Source organism: Bidens hawaiensis, unplaced genomic scaffold (assembly GCF_021521415.1).
Source record: "Bidens hawaiensis isolate Kalapana, Puna unplaced genomic scaffold, B.hawaiensis_p1.1 tig00002423_1, whole genome shotgun sequence".
Taxonomy (NCBI): Eukaryota; Viridiplantae; Streptophyta; class Magnoliopsida; order Asterales; family Asteraceae; genus Bidens; species Bidens hawaiensis.
In genome coordinates, this window is record NW_027491133.1 from 1541975 (window position 1) to 1563057 (window position 21083).

Below are 21083 nucleotides of genomic sequence, written 5' to 3' on the forward strand. Positions count from 1 at the left end.
CTAAATGAGCCAGTCTGATTCTGAAAGATCTTTTGTACCATGCCTACCAAGGTATGGACAGGACAGACGATCTGACCAGAACAGCCCATGAGCCAATCACAGGGTGACAGCTCATCGACAACAGGGCGAGGAGGAGCACCCTCCAGTACTGTTTGTCACTATTAGCCGCTGCCTACTCACCAACCCTTACTGACGAGCATGCGCGGCCTACAGTTGGTGGAATAGTGTTACTGTTGGCCGTAACCTATTCACCAACCAGCATGGCCTGCGTACAATCCACAGTAAGTGGGACGTGCATAAACTACAGTTGGTGGAATAGTGCAGCCGACTTTGTTACTGTTGGCCGTAACCTACCCACCAACCAGTATGGCCTGTGCATAGTCCACTGTTGGTTGAACAGGAATACTATTCAGCCGGCTGTACCTTCTTGGAAACCTACCTTCGGCTATAAATACTCCAATATCTTGGAATGGTAAGATCATCTGAGATCCAGTTATCTAGCAATCTCTTAATATACACTTATATTCAGAGCAACCTAGTCTGATTCTCACGCCGGAGGGTGGTCACAAGGAGGAACTCCCCCCTTCTCAGTGACGAGCTTACGGTGTTTGTTTTGCAGGTCTCCTGAAGAACAGCCTTCTCAGTTAGACCTCATCCGTGGGAAACATTACTTAACCCCCAGATTATCTATAATCTGTACCGGGTCACTTAGTGTTTCTTCACTAGCTGATGTTGTTTCGTTGAAGTTGTTTCATCTTAAATTGTTTCAAGTTCATATAACAACTCGCCTTCCGTTACGTATTTGGATTTGGATGTTACATATGGTGCCAACCCGCTGGTTATCAGAACAAACTGCAGAAACAACCAAAATTTCCTTTATGAAAAATCTGTTGTGTCATTTAATTTGCACCAGACCCACTTACAAACTACCCGAAAACTACCAGGCTGTGATTGCTATTCTGAAAACCAACAGACTCTGTTTTTATGACCCGGTATACACCAAATTAAGATTAATAATGACCTGTTATAATAAAGTCAATTTAAACCGGAACATGTGTGCTATCACATAACTCATTTTTGGCCCATCAAGTTATATCCCTTTTAGTAATGCCATCTTGCCATGAGGTAAAGGAAAAAGGGGTTGGAAATTTGGAATTACCTGTTGTGTATACCCCTTGTTTGAACATTTGGACATCTTACATAATAATCCTGTCAAGAAAAAATAGCCAACAAAAAAAATAGTTAATTGAATATTTGTATATTTACTTTAAAAAATTAGAATGTATTTCCCATACAATGCCAAAGTCGGTCAACCCTTATGCCTATTTTATGTCTCCCACATTAAAAATAACTTAAGAGCCAAATTCTGGAGATCGACAGAATATGAAAATGGCAGATATCAACAATCAAATGGCAAAGCAACTTACTAATGCACATGCGTTCCAGGTCACTATAGAATTTTCTCTTTGATAACATCAGGAGGCAAACATATTGGACTGCACAAATGACCTTTGCTTCGGTAGTGGCCTCGTTATTGAAGCTTGAACATGCCTAATCCCAATCTGTCCATAAACAGAACAAATCATCAGTGCTTTGAAAAAAAATGATCTATAACCTAACTTACACACAATCATACATGTTTGATTGTATATGATGTGTGAATCTATTCATTTAGTTCATGTATTGTTGATCAATTGATCATAATTACAACGATTAGCAATAAGATAATCATGCAACAACATATTACAGATTATTCCAAATATTAGCAGTGGGAAACATAAATCAGAAGCGTACTTGAAGTGTTTTGAGGAGACGGTGTCCTTGAATCTATGTCATAACAGTAGCAACTTTTTGGATGTTGTCGATTAAGTAAATACGTTTCTTTCTCATTTTCATTTCTGATGCCAACCTATTTATACAACAAAATCAATAACAAAACCAACAAAATCTTGTATTATTATCATTAGGTAATATTATTATTAACCTATTTGTTACTTAGCAGTTCATGTTTAATTGATGTAATATATTTTTTCTTTGTCGCAACATGATTTTTTCTTATGTAGTGAGCTAAAAACATAAATTTTAAGTGTTTGGTCTTATTTGGTGTTCTAAATTAGGTGAAAATTTAGCATTCATGCTCCCGAAAATCATCTTATATCTATTGTTGCAAGTATTTTACTATTACAAACCTAAAAAAATGTATGCAGTTAAGAACCACAGAAGGCCTATCATATATCTGTTTTGAATCTTGACATTAAAAAGTATGCAACTTTTATGCATATTAATTTTGACATGTTTAACAACTTATAGCAAATAACGGATACATCATGTCTAGGCATAAGAAAATCTGGTTAAAATTGGGTTGGGTAGTTAGAACAATCACTTGATTACTATGTTTTCCCAACACATTTGAAGTGCGCAAAACGTCCTAACTGTGAATTGTGTTTCTTTTTTACCAGGTATTAACACTTCTGATATACTTTAATCCAATTCGGGGTGCATAAAATAAGTATTTGAATATTTTATGGTTACATAATTAGTATTTTACATGTATTTGTTGTTGTAGGTATATATATATATATATATATATATATATATATATATATAACTTCCAATTATGACAATAAACAGCTAAAGAACGCATCAATATACCTACCATGCTTAAGATACTACAACGTAGAAGAAGTAAAATGATACCCATCTGTGAGGAACAGCGACATACAATTAATCATACATCATGCACCGCTCGAATCCCTTGGTTGAATTATTTGTATATTGTTAGTGTATTTAGAGTGATATGAAAAATATCTTCATACACACATGTTGATCATGTTAAATACCCTTTAGTGCAAGCTCAATTGCTAGTATAGAGCTATAATACTAAAGGGAAGACGTATAAATTGATTGTGTTATTGTTGTGAGATCTTCTACCTTTACATAGATCTTGTGTTTCTCATTTTTCATCTTCATTCTTCATCTTTGTTACAAGTTTATTGTGGTTTTAATTTTTAAAATTCAGTGTCATTCGCCGATTTATACTTGTTTTGATTTCTAAAACCATGAAATCATGCACAATATGCTAATATTGAGGGATAATCGATACAAAACAGAACTACGAGAACACTGCACTCTTTTGTTTATTTTTTCGCTACGTGAAATTGCTTTTCTAACCTCTATGTATGTGTTTATGTGATTTTATATATTTTTCAATTTTAAATCTGTTATTTTTAATGCGATACTAATAGTAATTTATATTTTTATTAACATATAGTTATTAATTAATATATAAATCACATTTTATGTGAAATAAATAGGACCGTAAACAGGAATATGTGAATGGAGGATCGTGCTTTATGAATATTGTATTGCGTTGTCTCTTAACTAGAGGATAATGCCGAGAAGTTAAAAGAAAAGTGATATTATTTTTGGGACAAAAGAGGTCAAAGATGGTAAAAGTATTTTCAAAAGTAGTCAACTCACTTAACCTTGTGAAGGTGGGGCTTTAAATGCTTAATGGCACTGTATACACCTGATTATTTGAGTTTTCTTACTTTAAAAACATAATTTTTAATGTACTATCTCGAAAACAACACCATAGTTTAAAGGGAAAAAAAACTTTAGTTGGTTTAAGTTTAATTTTGTTTTATTATAAAAACTCTTGAAGTACATTTGCATGTTCGAATGTGTTGATGCATTAAGGATTAAGTGAACATGTGAATTTTTCTTTGCATTTGATTCTTGAGCATTTTGTCAACGTGTAAGACGGTTGATCCGTGAGTCTACTTTTTACTGTTACAGATGACTGGTAGTTTGAGATGACCCATGAACAATCGTATGGTCCCATTGTACCAAATAACATCAATCGTATTACATGTTTGTAAGAGAATGCAAGTTTGGGTCAATGCATTCAACTATTGAACCTTTTTGGTTGATAAAAATGTTTAGGAGGTTGTATTAACACATAAGTAACGATAAGCTACATATGTATATTTTAATAAACTAAGTAAACTTTAATTAGGTATTTTTTATTTTGTTTGACCTTTTAGTGTCTTCATAAGCAAGTCATGTTGTGTTTCACAAGTTTTGGCCGTTTTGCTTAGTATTGTATAGTTTAATATTCCAATGAATAGAACATTTACGTTTAACCTTGATATATGGAGAAAAATAGTTTTACTTCTTATTGTCACATGATAATTAATAATTAGTTATAATAGGTGAAAAATACGACATATGTAACAAGAGCACAAGTGGTTATTGTAGCGGATGAAGAATACGACACATGATCAAGCAGAATAAATGAGTGATAATTACAAATTTGTACCAGACAATCTGGCACACACAAAAAAGGAGTTGATTTTTACCAACAATAATATGATTTCAACAAAACTTCTTTAGAATTGAGAAAACTTGTTTTGTAAATTCTGGATAAGGAAATATTCGTGGGTGTGTACAAACAAAAAATATGTACAGTGAACAAAATCAATACGATACAAATGAAATATTTTGTATTTAAGAATATATTGTACGAAAACTACAAAAGTGAATAGTAGATAAATAACTATGTGAGAAAATTATTCATTTATTTCTGTTTCTTTGAGACTAGACGCATCACTATGCTATGATACTATATGTTGGTCCCATTTTTTGGTAGTATTTATGAATTCTACTCTATATGATTTCATTAAAAATTTATAGTAAAGTGTCAAGATTGTTTTTTAGGTTTGATAAAATATATGATTTTCGTTCAAATAGTTTTGTTTTTGTAATTGAACCATTAAGGTTTCCTTCCTATTTATCACTAATGTCATCTAAATTGCTAACTTCATTAGTTTTTTAATGTTATATGATGTAAGACCCAAACCCATTAATAACAATTTTAGGCGTAAACATACGTTCGTTAGGACTTAAAAACCATGTCTAATTAAAAATTTTGCGGATGACGTGATAACATGACACGACATACATAACTAGTAATAAATTTTTTTACCAATTTTATATTTATATGATACGAAGACTATATTAGACTTTGTCTTCCAAAATGAATCATTATAGCGGAAGCTTGTTCGGTTCGATTGTGTTCAGTTCTTCAACAGCTTGACTATCAATCCATGTCCTTCAATCTAGTTAAAACCTGTCATGGAAATTCACCATAACAATTAGTGATACATACTTTACATCTACTTGTAATAAACACAAGTATACTTAACTCATTCATTAATGCATTCACTATCATTGTCTTTATACAACTTTTCTTTTAAAACATTAAGAGGGTCTAAGTGTTCTCACTTAGTATATCCCCCCTTTTGTACTTTAATATTTGTCATTTTAGTATTTACAACTAAAAATTAGGATTTGCACGTTCATGCACAAAACCCTAGCCTCTACGACCCCATGAGTCGTTTATACAACAATTTACTTATTCGGATTAATCGTAAGAGTTAAACGGTTTTAAAATTAAAGATTAAACCCAACAAGCACGGACTCAGTAATTGTACACTGGCACCAACAACCCATTTACACTCATTTCCCGTTTCCCTGTTATCCCGTTACCCTTTTTCCACTACAACCATATTGTAGCCAGTAACTTCATGGTTCGTAAATCTAATTTTCACGACCCTGTTATTCAGTTTTTAAGTCAGTGTTTACACTACCCTTGTCTTTTGACTGTTCATGCCTCAGACGACTAAGTAAGATCAAATGCACCCGTACCATTGCCCGGCGGGCGTTTTGGTCATTTTTAACATTTACCGATATTATGATTTAATTCACGTACCTGGCAGGGTTAAAGTTGTGACCCGTTACCAATACCTTGTAACTCCTTTTAGAGAACTTGACAACGCATTCTATTACCAACATGCTTACCTGTAGGACAATTCTAAACAGGACAAGCGTTATATGTCAACTTCAAATGGTGATAGTTTCACCATTTGACATGTATGACCTGTTCACACATATGCCCATTGCGGGTCACTTCTTTTTTTATATCTTAATCTTACAACGGGTTATTACCAAAATAGTGATTTAACACCAATATACCCATAGTACCCCTTTATGACTTGGTCTATAAACCACACCCGATAACCATTAAAATCCTTGTCTCGTATACTAGGATTATTAGTTTTCAATTCTCATTTGACCCGTTTGGCCCAATCTTAAGGTTTAAAACAAGAAGTTATATGTGGTGATTCTAACACATATACATGCTCAATTTCATATTATTCAACATAACTAGATTTCTCCTAATCTTAAGGTTATTCACAATTGAAGATATTTTAACATACCTTATGTTCACCAAGTTGAGATGAGCACAACCTTGCTCACATGCACGGTTTTATCACCCAATTTGCCTTCCAATTTGAGTAATTTGAAGAAACAAGGGTTTCCCCTCTTGTTCTTCTCCTGATGATCGATGCACACAAACACACACCCAGTGTGTGTTTTAATTTATTTTATCTTATAAGGTTTCTACTTTCTAACTTGACAACTTCAACCCCTCATGTTTAATAAGTTATCTAGTTTAAGACTTTTTTTGAAATATATAAATATTTCACCATTATTAACTTAAGTACTAACTAGGTTGAATATTATCCTAGTTACGTGTTTCAAACTTTTCATGTTTCATACTCGACTCGATTAATATTTTGGGGTGTTACATATGAGGGGTATATTTGTAATGAATGGAGTTTTTATAATGTAATGAGTGGTTTAGAGTGTTGAAAGTGAATGTGAGAGAAATATATTGATTTTTCTGTATATTTGAAAAGTTACTGTTTACAAAATATGTTTTTTAATATATTTTGAAAGTAACTGTGAGTTAAGGAAAGAAAAAATGGTAATGATAAAAGTATAAAAGAAAATATTATTTAATTAAAAAAAGAGAGAAAATGTAATGATTTTTAGTATCATTTTAGATTTGGGGATAGAGAATTGGATGTGAATGTTCTAATTACAATAAAAATCATATGCTCTAATTACAATAAAAATCATTGCATTTTCTCTATTTTTTCAATTAAATAATATTTTGAGTTTTTTTTTACCAAAATAGGGATTCTAGAGAAATTATTTACCAAAACAGGGATTTTCAAAACTATTTACCAAAATGGGGATAAACCTTTTTTTACCTTTTTTATAAATAAAAATTAATGACATAAATCTTCTACGCAGCTCTCCTCCTGAACTCCGGTGAGTTTTCCGACACCGGTGACGGTTATCAACAACATCGAATCAGAATTGAGGTTATCTATCTGTGTTAATTTTTTTATATATGCACCCAAGAAGAAGAAGACTGGATTTGGAACCTCTAAAACTGAGTTGTGTTCTTGAAACGTGAACACGGAAACGAAACTCTTGACGTTGTTATGGTTTTGGTCGGTGGAAAAGCAAGGAATTAAAGTTTGAACTTAGAACTCCAGATGAAAAATTTATTGAACTTGGAAACCTTCTGTGTTTGAAAAATAATTGAATATAATGGATTAGAGCTCCAAAAAAACAAACAAAATGTGATGAATTGAAATCAGAAGGTACTGAAGAAACGTGGATCGACTCACTGGTAGACGATCTACTTTCCTCGGGTGTGATTATGCTATTTCACCAATGGTTCTCTGGGATCTGGGTTCTTCCACCTACAAAATGAACAGCACCGTAAACTTACCCCTCAGAAAGGGACAGAGGGGTCCTCTTTGGGGTAACCCTCCGGTGTGAGAATAAGTGTTTGTAGGAGAAGATAATAATATGAGAGTAAGGAATTTGGAATGTATTGCTTAATAGCTGAATACTCTGCAATTGTATGTAATTGGATGTGACTGTGTCTGTTATTGTGTTTTTCTCCTTGTGGAGTTGATGCTGTATTTATAGTGCTAGGGTTTCCACTGATTGGGCTTAAACCCAGTTAGGGCTTTGTTGGCCTCTTCCAGTTGCTTTGCGCCACGTGTCCTTTGGGACACCTGGTGCTTTTTCATTGGTTGTAATCACGTGGTAGCACATAGGTTTTGCTGAGTTGTCCACCTTTCATTGGCAGCTGTCAACATCAGCATATTCTTATTCCTTAAAAAGATACCTTCTGGAAGGTTGTCTGACGTGCACAATCAAGGTTGCCCTAATCCTGATTTGGATAAGGACGAGGTTGATTATGTGCATGTGTGATACGCGCCTATCCTGAGGATGCGCGAGGTCTTCTCTTTATTCTCACGCGCAGATGTTTCATGCGCAGATGTGATATGCACGAGCATGTGATATGCGCCACGCGCGGATGCGCCACGCGCATATGTGATGCGTGAGCATATGTGATGCGTGAGCATATGTGATGCCTGAGCATCTGTGGTGCCTGAGCATATGTGATGCGTGAGCATATGTGGTGCCTGAGCATATGTGATGCCTGAGCATGTGATGCATGAGCATATGTGATATGCGTGAGCATATGTGATATGCGCCATGCGCATAGGTTTTGGCTTTGTGCCTTCATAATGTCTTGATTTCAAGCCTCTTGTCTATATCTTGTGGGTTGACCCGCCTCGCTCGGTGTTGAGGCGGGTACATACCTCTTCAAGCCCCCCCAGTCTAATGTGTGTCTTGTCTCGCGCGAGCGAGGCAAGATAGATATTAGACTTAACAGTTTGCTCTTTTAGTAGGGGTTTGTCTTTTTCTTCTTATTATTCATCGTTGCGCGAAATTCTATCCTTTTGGTTGAAAACGAATCGTCCCTGTACGTGGTTGGTTGTTGCTGACATGTGTCAGTGATGGAGACGTGTCAGACCTTTCGTGTGCTCGAGGTGCTACAGTTGCCTTTCGTGTCCCCTCACATAGTGTCAGGGACACGTGTCGCGCTCGCGTTGGTCCGTTCCTGCGAGTGGTGGCGCGTGAACTCTGGCAACAGCTGTATCATTGCTTTTCGTGTCCCCTCACACAGTGTCAAGGACACGTGTCGCGCTCGCGTTGGCTTACACCTGCGAGTGGGGGCGCGTGAAGTCCGATCAGCACCAATTTTTCTCTCTCCTGGGCCTATAAAAGCCAGCCCTTAGAGTTTTTATTCTTCATCTTCTTGTTTATTCAGAGCTTTTCTTTCTTTCATTCTATTCCGATTAGCTGTCTTCTGCTTCCAGGTCTCTGTTCTTCAGATCATCCTTTGTCCGTTTTACAGTTGTATGTCTGATAGCTCAGACAACACAACCTCCCCTATCCATCGCCGTGTGAAATCGTTAGTGATGTCTACATTGAAGAAGACCGGCAAGGGGAAGAGGGCTGCTGAGGCCTCATCGGAGGAGGTAGGGAGGACCAAGGCCGTGAAGAAGTGGAATGAGATCCCCTGCAAACTGAGGCAGGCCGATCTTGACAGCCTTATCGCCTCTCAGGGTTTTCTCCCTGAGTTTGGCTGCATGTTGCCTGGGGCCGGGCAAACGGCGGCGGACCCGCCTACCGGTCATATATCCCTTTACTGCCATTTTTTCACCCACTGCAACCTTCGTCTTCCGATGACAAGGTTTGTGGGTGCGGTGCTTAGGTTTTATGGGATTCATATATCCCAAGTCCATCCGTTTGGACTCGTGCGCATGACTCATTTTGAGTTCATGTGCAAATCTCAGCGCGAGGAGCCCACCCCTCGGCGCTTTCAGTTTTTTTATAAGCCCAAGATCCAAGATTCTTGGTTCTCATTTATTCCTCGCAGTCAGAAGGTCAAGTGCTCCACTGTTTCATTCAAGAGCCTTCATGACTGGTCTGAGAGGTTTTTTTACATCAGGGCTGGTGTGATCCCCATCCGCATGACCATGCGCGCGATCTCTTCTGCGCCTGCGGATGTGGGTGTCTTCAAGAACCCAACTGGCGCCTGGGTTAAAAAGTTGACCGCCGAACCATCCCCCGCCAAGAAAATTTGTGAGGAGGCGCTGGTGGGGGTCGGTATGAGCAGGAGGTGGGCTGACAGCGCGACTGAGCCCGTTATCCAAGTTGACGGCTTGTGTAAGTTAATCTCATTGCATTACTTATGCGCGAATATAATTCTTTTTGCTGATATCATTTGACTTGTTTTTGTGCAGTCAGCAAGGAGTATGTCCACGCCGCCTATGATGAGCATATGGAGGGTGGCTCCGTCGCGCTGGGCGCTGGGGAGGTTGGCTTCCCCGATCGCTTCGATGACATGTTCATCCCTGTTGATCTGGGATTTCTCTTTGACAGCGATGCGCCTGGTAAGCCTTTGTACTTATACATTTGCCTTTATAATACCAAATTTTGCTAACATTTCTGTTGCGTGTATTGTAGACGCGCTCGAAAACTACGAGCTAGAGCTCGCGGAAGAGGAGGAGGAGGAGGAGGCGCCCCAACTAAAGCGTAAAGCTAAGGGGAAAACTGGCGCAGGGGCCAGTAAGAAACAGAAAAAAGATGTTGCCCCTGTTGCTCAGGATCCTCCTACTCAGGCGAAGGGACTTGAGAAAACCCAGGTGTTTACCACCAAGTTTTCCCTGTCTTCCCTGCCTCAAAAAGTGGGCAGACCTCCTGTCCACACGAGGTATGGTGCTACTACCTCCTCCCTTCGCGCGGTGGAAAAGGGAAGCGGTGTTGCGCCTTCGACAGGTATACTTTGCTTATCCTTTACTGTTCTTTGAGCGCGATTCTGATAGAATTACTGATGAATCTTTGCTCACTCAAATGTTTGTAGAGCCGGAGCCCTTGGTGGATCAACCTCAAGCGCAACAAGATGCCGAGGCTGCGCCGGAGGTCGCTTCGAAGTCCCCTGTCTTACCCTTGAAAAAGGGTAGAATGGACTTCATGGCGATGTTTGCCTCGCGAACGGAGTTGCGCCAAGGTACGTATTGTGGTTTTATTTCTTGACTTTTTTCTTTTAGATCAAGTCATGAACCATTTCTTTTTGTTGACTTTTTCATAGGAGTCGTAGCTGGCGTACAAGCTGCTGGCGGCACTCCTGGCGCCGGTGCCAGCGCCGTTGGCTCTGCTCCTGCAAGCGATGAATCTCCCCTCATCGGGATTACTAAGGAGCAGGAGGCCGTTTTACGCGCCGATCTGGCGGCGTCGAGACCTCCCTCACCTCCTCCTGCGCACAGCCCTCCTCGCGAGACTGATTTTGATTCTAGGTCGCAGGAGAAAAGGCCTATTTCAGAGGAGGATGAGGAGGTTCATGCTGAAGACTCCGACGGCGGCCGCGCCAGCCCTGCAGCGCCACGAGGTTTCGCGTCGCCGTCTTCTCGTGGGCCTGCCGCTGACTTTTCTGCTTCGTCCCCGCTGGTATAAGTTTGTTTTTGCTCCGCTGCGCGGACTTTCATATTAGTGTTTTGATGACTTAGATCATTACTTTATGTTTGCAGGAAGCCGATCACATCTACCGCCCGAGATGGAACATTACTGAGGACAGCTCATTTCAGTCCATGGGTGTGTGTGAGGACTTCTGGGCTCATTCTGTGCCTCCAGCTGAAAGGAGGTTTCAGGAGGCCCGCGCTCGCGATGACTTGCTCAAAGATCATCTGTTTGCTGGGTCGGATTTCTTTGCTGCCTCCCAAGAGCTTCGCTATGATTACGTAAAGGTACGTGATGCTCTTGCGGAAGCCAAGCAAGAGGCTAAAGTATCTGCTTGGCATCTTTCTGATGCTCGAGAGAGAGCTGAGAAGCTCCAAGCAGAGCTCAGTGAGAACAGAGCAAGTGCCAACACCGCGTTCGTTAAGCGCGGGCATGAGCTACAGGCTGCGCGGGAGAAGCTGCAGGCGGCCGAGGCGGACGCGGCCAAGTACGCGCGCCAAGTGCGCGACTTGGAGCTGGACGCGGAGGCGCGTGACCAAGCTCTTGTCCAGTCTATAACTGACAAATCATCACTGGAGAGTGAGGTTGCGCGCCTGAAGAGGGAGCTGGCGGCCGCGCAGGCCGAGAAAGACGAAGCCTTGGCGACGGCAGCGTCTAGCCAGGAAGCACTCGATCTTGCGCGAGCGGAAAAAGAAGAAGTCCTGGTGGCAGCAGCGTCCGACAAAGAGGAGCTGAAACAGACTAAGGAAACTGTTGAGTTGTTAAACTCTCAGGTTCCTGCCCTCGAGACGTCTGTTGCTTCCCTCGCGCAGGATCGCCAATGGCTAATCTCACAGGGCATGACTCGTTGCGCTTACGCGATGAAATACTCAGACGAGTTTCAGGCCCTTGTGATGGATTGCAACGCTGCCGCGCGCTTGGTGGGTCGAGCTGAAGGGTTTACGGATGGCTATGAATATAGCATGTTGAAGAAGAACCCATCCGAGTACCCTTATCAGAGCGACGTTGCCTGCGCGGACATGGCCGCGATGGGGGAGAAGTATTTGAATACTCCCATTCCCATCCTTGCGCATGTATTTTAACCTTAATGAGATAACCTTGACTTATTTTCCAAGTCTTTTTGTACTCATATTTTTCCTTATGATTTGCAGATATCCGAGCTTGCTGACCAGCCCGATCTCGGCGCGCTAAAGAAATTACTTGACGAGTGCGAGGGGGCTGGTGGCGGCGATGATGGCGCGGGGAATGCTGGCGTTGCTAGCGGCTCTGGCGTGGCCAAAGGATCCGCTCCTGACACTATTGTGATAGAAGAATCCATTCAAGACGAAGAACTTGACTATGGTCAGTTTGGAGATGACGAGGAGCGGGCTGCGCCAGGTGCTGAGGGCGATGATGAGGACTATGAAGATGCTGACGTCGACGTGGAGACTTGAGAAGCCCTTCATGTTTTTTATTTTTATTTGTAATTTGTATCTCATCATCTTGTAAACTTGTAAATTTCAATGCTTTGGAATGAAATTTTGTTTTTCCCTTCTTCGCATCTTGCGCATTCCCCATTCATCTCTTTATATTGCATGTTTGCTTGTTGAATATAAGATATGCTTGCACGTTGAAATAAGAACAAGGTTGTAAGGAAATTATTATACTTAATCCTTGTCATATTGTAAGTGATTTTGCCATATCTTGATTATGTTGACATGTGCCTAGGCGTTTTCATTATTCCTCTTTTGCGCGACGTTATCGCGCATGGAATTATGAGTTTTTTAGCCTTTACGTATCAATATGTGTTGCTCAGATATCCATTACAATTGCATGCGCGACCTCGACCTGAGACCTTAACAACTATGTTTTGGCATTTGTTTTGCCTTAGTTGTGTTTAGGTATTTTTATGGTCAGGCTGCGCAGTATGTAGGATGGATGTTGTGAGTGATTTGAGCTAAGGCTCACATTATTGGGCTAAGGCCCTGACGTTTTAGAGTTAAGACTCGTTAACGCGTTTGAGCTTGAAGCTCGCGCATGTATGTTTTACTTCGTTTTTATTTCGTTTTGATGTCAATACAATGTTATCATATTGCTCAAAATTAATAAAGGGAAGTGTGAAACATGTATGCAAAAGGTAATAGAATTGGGCTAAGGCCCTGACGTTTTAGAGTTAAGACTCGTTTAACGCGTTTGAGCTTGAAGCTCGCGCATGTATGTTTTACTTCGTTTTTATTTCGTTTTGATGTCAATACAATGTTATCATATTGCTCAAAATTAATAAAGGGAAGTGTGAAACATGTATGCAAAAGGTAATAGAATTGGGCTAAGGCCCTGACGTTTTAGAGTTAAGACTCGTTTAACGCGTTTGAGCTTGAAGCTCGCGCATGTATGTTTTACTTCGTTTTTATTTCGTTTTGATGTCAATACAATGTTGTCATATTGCTCAAAATTAATAAAGGGAAGTGTGAAACATGTATGCAAAAGGTAATAGAATCCACATTAAGAGAAGATAGCGCGTATCATTATTCATAATGGCTTTAAAAGCCTTGATTACAAACTTGACATTTTTTACATGAAACATTTTCTAAGCTGTGCCGCGTTCCATGCGCGCGGGATCTTCTTTCCATTCAAATCTTTTAAAGCGTATGCGCCTTTTCCCAATTCTTCCGAGACTTGATAAGGTCCCTCCCAATTGGGGGACATTTTTCCCGGGGGTATCGCGCGGCTAGCTTCATTGTTTCGAAGGACAAAATCATTTTTCTTGAAGTGGCATTCTTTCACACGCTGGTTGTAATATTTTTCCAGTTTTTTCTTGTATTTGGCTTCACTGATGATAGCCGCCTCTCTGCGCCCTTCAAGTAAGTTGAGATCCAACCTTCTTTCGCGCTCGTTATCAATCTTGCTCATCATGAGCACTCTATGGGATGGGCATCCAATTTCTGCTGGAATCATTGCCTCCGTTCCATAGGTTAGGCTGAACGGGGATTCGCCATTGCTGGTTTTGCTTAATGTCCTGTGCGCCCACAGGACATTAGGTAGCTCGTCAACCCAAGAATGGGATTCTCCCTCTAACCTTTTCTTCAACCCATTCAGCAAGCTTTGGTTCGCGCGTTCCACTTGGCCATTCCCCTGAGGGTGGTACACTGAAGTGAAAATTTGGTTGATGCGCAATTCCTTGAGCCAGCTGGATATCTTCTTGTCAGTGAATTGCTTGCCATTATCACTCACAATTTCCATGGGCAAGCCAAAACGGCATATGATGTGGCTCCAGATAAACTGCTTCATCGCTTTGGCTGTGATTTTTGCTAGTGGCTTGGCTTCAACCCATTTTGTAAAATAGTCTACTGCCACTACCAAAAATTTTACTCGCCCTTGCGCTTGCGGTAGGGGACCCACAATATCGATTGCCCATTTGTGGAAAGGCCATGCGGAGGTCACCGGAATCAAGTTATTCTTTGGCCGCATGGTGTTTGGCGCATAGCTTTGACATGCTTTGCATTTTTGGATCTCTTTTAAAGCGTCCAAGTACATGCCTGGCCAATAGTAACCTGCGCTCATTGCCTTTGTAACAACCATGCGCGGGCCAGCATGTATTCCACAGATTCCTTCGTGTATCTCTCTGATCACATAGCTTGCTTCCTCAGCATCAAGGCATTTCATGAGCGGTCCAAGATAAGAGCGTCGATAAAGTGTACCATCAAGCAGTTCATAGTTTTGCGACTTGTGTCTTATCTTCCTCGCCTGTGCACGATCGTCTGGTACTTTTCCCTCCTTCAAGAATTCCATTATTGGAGTCATCCATGATGAAGGGGTTGTATGAGTTACAAGGACAGACTTCGCTCCCACCGACGGGTTGCTCATTACTTCTACTCTGACATCTTTGCCAAAGTGATCGAAGCTGGTTGATGCCATCTTGCTCAGCGCGTCAGCAGATTTGTTTTCACTGCGCGGAATATGAATGATTCTGAAGCAGTCAAATTGCTCGATGAGCTTTTTCGCCTGCTCTAGATACAGAGGCATGGTGTTCTCCTTGGCATCATAAAGGCCATTGACCTGTGCTGCTACCAAGTATGAATCAACATGGGCCTCTAGCTTTTTAACTCCGAATTTGTGCGCGATGCGCAGGCCAGCCAGCAGGGCTTCATACTCAGCTTCATTGTTGGTGCTCTTGAAGTCCAACCTGATGGCGTAAGTATATTCATGATTCTCTGGATCCACCAGTTTTAGGCCTGCGCCGGACCCTTCGTTGTTTGAAGCTCCGTCAGTGAATAATCTCCACACATTTTCTTCATCATTGGCTCGCGGAGGGTCTACCTCGCGCTGAGCCTCTTCAATTTTTCCTTCGGGGACTTCTGCAATGAAATCAGCCAAGACTTGTCCCTTTATTGCTGGACGGGGCTTATAGGAGATCGTGTGCTCTCCTAATTCCAGCGCCCACTTTGTCAGCCTTCCTGAGAGCGCGGGACGCCGCAAGACTTGCTGGATGTTGTAACCAGTCAGAACTTCAATGGGATGACCATTGAAATATCTATGAAGCTTGCGCGACGCGTGTGTTAGTGACAAAACTAACTTTTCCATGATGGAGTAGCGCGTCTCAGGGTCTGTCAGCACCCGACTCACATAGTATATTGGCGTTTGGATTCCCTTGCGATCCACCAACAATACTGCGCCGATGGCGCGCTCTCCTGCTGATAGGTACAATGTCAAGATTTCACCAGGAAGTGGAGCTGTGAGCGCGGGCAGATTTATCAAACACTCTTTTATCTCACTGAAAGCTTGCTCGGCCTCAGGAGTCCATTTGAATTGGCTTTTCTTTAAGCAATTTCTCAATGTGTTGACAAATGGGGTAGATTTGCTTGCATGGTTCGCTAGGAACCTGTTGATTGAAACCAATCTACCATTCAGCTTCTGGACTTCTTTCATGGTGGATGGCGAGGGCATGTCAAGGATGGCCTCCACCTTTTCTGGGTTCACCTTAAAACCATCCTTGGTGACCATTACACCTAGAAATTTTCCCTCCTGTACGCCGAAAGTGCATTTGCTCGGATTGAGCTTCATGTTAACTTCCTTTAGGCGCCCAAGGGTTTCTTCGATGTCTTTGAGCATTTGTTTTTCCTCCCTGCTTTTGATCACCAAATCATCTACATAGACTTCTAGGTTTCTTCCAATTTGCTCGCTGAAAATGGCATCCATAAGTCTTTGGTAGGTGGCTCCCGCATTCTTCAAACCAAAGGGCATTTTTGTGTAACAAAAAACACCCTTGTCGGTTCTGAAGGTGGTCTTGTCCTCATCTTGTGGTGCCATTTGAATCTGGTGATAGCCCTTGTAGGCATCCAGGAAACATTTGAGCTTGAATGGCGCCACGGAGTCCACCTTTGCGTCGATGTTTGGGAGGGGGTAACAATCTTTTGGGCACGCTTTGTTGAGGTCCTTGAAGTCAATGCACATCCTCCACGACCCGTTACTTTTCTTTACCATCACAGGATTGGCTACCCATGTCTGGTATCGTATCGGGCGGATGATGTTTGCGCGCAATAGATCCTCAACCTGCTCATTCATGGCCCTCGCCTTCTCATCCCCCATGACTCTCTTCTTTTGAGCAATTGGCTCTACAGACTTGAACGTGTTGAGAGAATGTTGCGCCAGGTCTAGCGGAACCCCAGTCATATCAGAGTGTTGCCACGCGAAGACCGACATATATGCTGTGAGCAATCTTTTCATTCTCAACCTCGTGTCGTCTGATATCGTAGCGCCAATTGTGATTGTCTGCTCCGGGAATTTTGGGTTGAGAATCCATTCCTCTGGCGTGTTGTCTGCCATTGGAAGTTTCATTCTCCCTTCCCGCGGAGTACTTGTCACTGCACACAAATGATCTCGGTATACAAAAGTTACACCTGTTGGTGTTGGGAACCCCAATGCGCCGTGCGCTGGCGACGGTATGGCGTTGAATTGGGCAATCGTTCCCCTACCCAAGATCATATTGTGGCAAGAAGTGGTGGGCAAGACCAAGAAGTTGACAACTTCGGCTCGCTTGTGTTTCTCATCCCCCATGGTTAGTTCAAATTGTATTTGACCTAGGGGATGAATGATTTCATTTGAGACACCAGAGATCGGTGCATTCACAATCTCAAGCCTTGCTTGGTCTGCCGGATCCAGTTTCCTGAAACATTGCTCATACATGATGTCTGATTCGTTGCCAGTGTCCACCAGGACTTTTGACACTTCATAATGAGCAATGTGTGTAGTGATGACCAGAGGACTGCTGATAGAAGGGCCTCCCCTGATTCTTGGGAAGATGACTTGTTGCTCGCGCCAATCTCCTTGGATTTGCGCGCTTCTCTTTCTTGATATTTGCCCTTGTCTTCCTCCCTCGGCTACAGAGATTCTTTTGTACTTTTTGCTGGCTGAGGCTCCTGATTGTTCATTTTCTGGTCTTGAGTTTTTCACCAGGTGAGCCAGCTTGCCTGATTTCACATCCTTTTCAATTGCATCCTTCAAGTGGTGGCATGCATCAGTGTTGTGTCCTGTGGACTTGTGAAACTCACAGTACTTGCCACTGTCTGATGGTCCCTTGTAGTGTAGTGGCTTGGGGCTTTTGAATTGGACATTCTCAGTGCTTAACACCTGTGAAGGCGTTTTAGTGAGGGGAGTCCATATTCTTGGCAGAGGTCTGTTAGGATCTCTGCCGCCTTCCCTCTTGTCACCCTCCCCGCGATTACGAACGTCTTTTTGGGGCTGGGGTGAGCTTGGTTGCGCCTGCTTTTCTGCGGAAGAAAAACTGGTTGGTTGCAACCTGGACCACACAGAGTTCTGTTTGCCCCTTCTTTCGTTGCTGCGCGGTGACTCAGCTTGATGCGCTCTTTCTCTTGCCCTATCTTGGGCAATTTGTTTTTCATTTCTCGCGAAGACTCGCGATGCTTCCATTAGTTTGGCCCAAGTGGTTGGCATGCCATCTCTGCTTACGAGAGCTCGGCGGAGTTGATCACTGCGCGCGCCTTGAATAAAGGCCACGCGCAAGAGTTGCCCAGTGATACCTCCGATTGCCAGAGACTCCTGATTGAAACGAGTTATGTAATCTTCAATCGTTTCATCATTCTTGCGCACGCAGTGCATGATGTCATCAGGGTCGCGCGTGTGTCTACGCTGCTGTACGAAGTGGGCTTGGAACTTTTCCAATAGTTCCTCGAACCCATCGATTTGCCCAGTCGGCAAGCTCTCGAACCAGACACGCGCCGCGCCTGTGAGGCAGCGAGCAAACATGTGACACCATGTTGGCATCGTCCAGCTTTCTAGGTTTCCAGTGTTGTAAAACCCTTGTAAGAAATCGTCTGGATCTGTTGTGCCGTCATATTTGCCCAAACCACTTGGCATCTTGGTTTTGTGCTGAATGGGGGCCTTCGCGATGCGCTCAGTGAACTTTGAATGTTTCACCAAGATGGCTGGTCTGTATGGAGTGGTTACGTCCACTTGCCCTCTTACTGGTGGGCTGTATGGCGCGTGCAGATCCAGATCGGCTCTGGCTCCAGGCGCCATGTTCACGTACGCGCGGAGCTGTGAGCCTCCTGCATGAGTATCTCGCGTCTTCCTCATGCTGTGCACTTCTTCATCACTAAACTCAGTGTGTGCAGTGTGAACGGAATGACCATCTTCCGGCGCGCGCGCCCTTTTTGTTCCATGAACGTTTTGCTTGTCAAACGCTAGCCGTTGTGTTAAGTCGGCTGACTTTTTGTGTTTGACCATCTCATTGTACTTGTCCATTAGACGTCGTTGCTCGTTTATGAGCCATTCTTTGGGGTCATTGGTTTCATCTTCTGGACCCATTGGTCCTTTTTGTTTCGCGCCGGCAAGATTTTGTAACGTGAGATCGTCTGGAGGAGTTTCAGTCTGGCCATGAGGAGTTGTGATGAAGGGACGGTTACTGGTGGCGCGCGTAGAATCACGCGGCACCCTCAGAAACTGTTGTCCCTCATTAACATCCTCACGTTCAATATCCTCCAGAACTTGATCAACGTTACGAACGCCAGAAACCATGGTGAAAATTTGTTTTTTATAGAGATCTGATGAGATCTTGTTGCCGTTGTAACAGCACGGATGGCGCCAATGATGAAACGTGGATCGACTCACTGGTAGACGATCTACTTTCCTCGGGTGTGATTATGCTATTTCACCAATGGTTCTCTGGGATCTGGGTTCTTCCACCTACAAAATGAACAGCACCGTAAACTTACCCCTCAGAAAGGGACAGAGGGGTCCTCTTTGGGGTAACCCTCCGGTGTGAGAATAAGTGTTTGTAGGAGAAGATAATAATATGAGAGTAAGGAATTTGGAATGTATTGCTTAATAGCTGAATACTCTGCAATTGTATGTAATTGGATGTGACTGTGTCTGTTATTGTGTTTTTCTCCTTGTGGAGTTGATGCTGTATTTATAGTGCTAGGGTTTCCACTGATTGGGCTTAAACCCAGTTAGGGCTTTGTTGGCCTCTTCCAGTTGCTTTGCGCCACGTGTCCTTTGGGACACCTGGTGCTTTTTCATTGGTTGTAATCACGTGGTAGCACATAGGTTTTGCTGAGTTGTCCACCTTTCATTGGCAGCTGTCAACATCAGCATATTCTTATTCCTTAAAAAGATACCTTCTGGAAGGTTGTCTGACGTGCACAATCAAGGTTGCCCTAATCCTGATTTGGATAAGGACGAGGTTGATTATGTGCATGTGTGATACGCACCTATCCTGAGGATGCGCGAGGTCTTCTCTTTATTCTCACGCGCAGATGTTTCATGCGCAGATGTGATATGCACGAGCATGTGATATGCGCCACGCGCGGATGCGCCACGCGCATATGTGATGCGTGAGCATATGTGATGCGTGAGCATATGTGATGCCTGAGCATCTGTGGTGCCTGAGCATATGTGATGCGTGAGCATATGTGGTGCCTGAGCATATGTGATGCCTGAGCATGTGATGCATGAGCATATGTGATATGCGTGAGCATATGTGATATGCGCCATGCGCATAGGTTTTGGCTTTGTGCCTTCATAATGTCTTGATTTCAAGCCTCTTGTCTATATCTTGTGGGTTGACCCGCCTCGCTCGGTGTTGAGGCGGGTACATACCTCTTCAGGTACCAATTTGTTTTTCCAGCATTTATGTTTGCAATATATACAGAAAGACCAATGGGAACAAAGGTCTAAAACTGGCGACGGCGATCCGCAATGGAGATGGGTTTGAGTAACGTGAACGAACACATCGAACCACACCGGTAGCCTCGGTTCCGGCTCCATTGTTGTTGATAACCGTCACCGGTGCCGGAAAATTCGTAAGTGTTCAAGAGGAGTCTGTGATTAGCCTCAATTATGGTTCGATGTTGTTGATAACCGTCACCGGTGTCGGAAAACTCACCGGAGTTCAGGAGGAGAGCTGTGTGGAAGATTTGTGTCATTAATTTTTATTTATATAAAAAGTAAAAAAGGTTTATCCCCATTTTGGTTAATAGTTTTGAAAATCCCTATTTTGGTAAATAATTTCTCTAGAATCCCCATTTTAGTAAAAAACTCTAATATTTTTTCTATACCTTATCATTACCATTTATCTTTCCTTCACTCACAACCACTTTTAAAATAGAGTTAAGTGTCATTTAAGTACCTGTGGTTTGGCCAACTACGCAACTTTAGTACCTATTCTTTATTTTGTGCAAATGGCTACCTTAGTTTCAAAATCTTGCAATTTTAGTACTTATTTTTAACACCGTTTATTTTGTTCGTTAAGTCAGGGTTAAATTGGTAATTTCCTTTATTTTATCTTTTCCTTTATTCAAATCCCACTTTATATATCTTATCTTCATCTCTAACCATAAATCCCT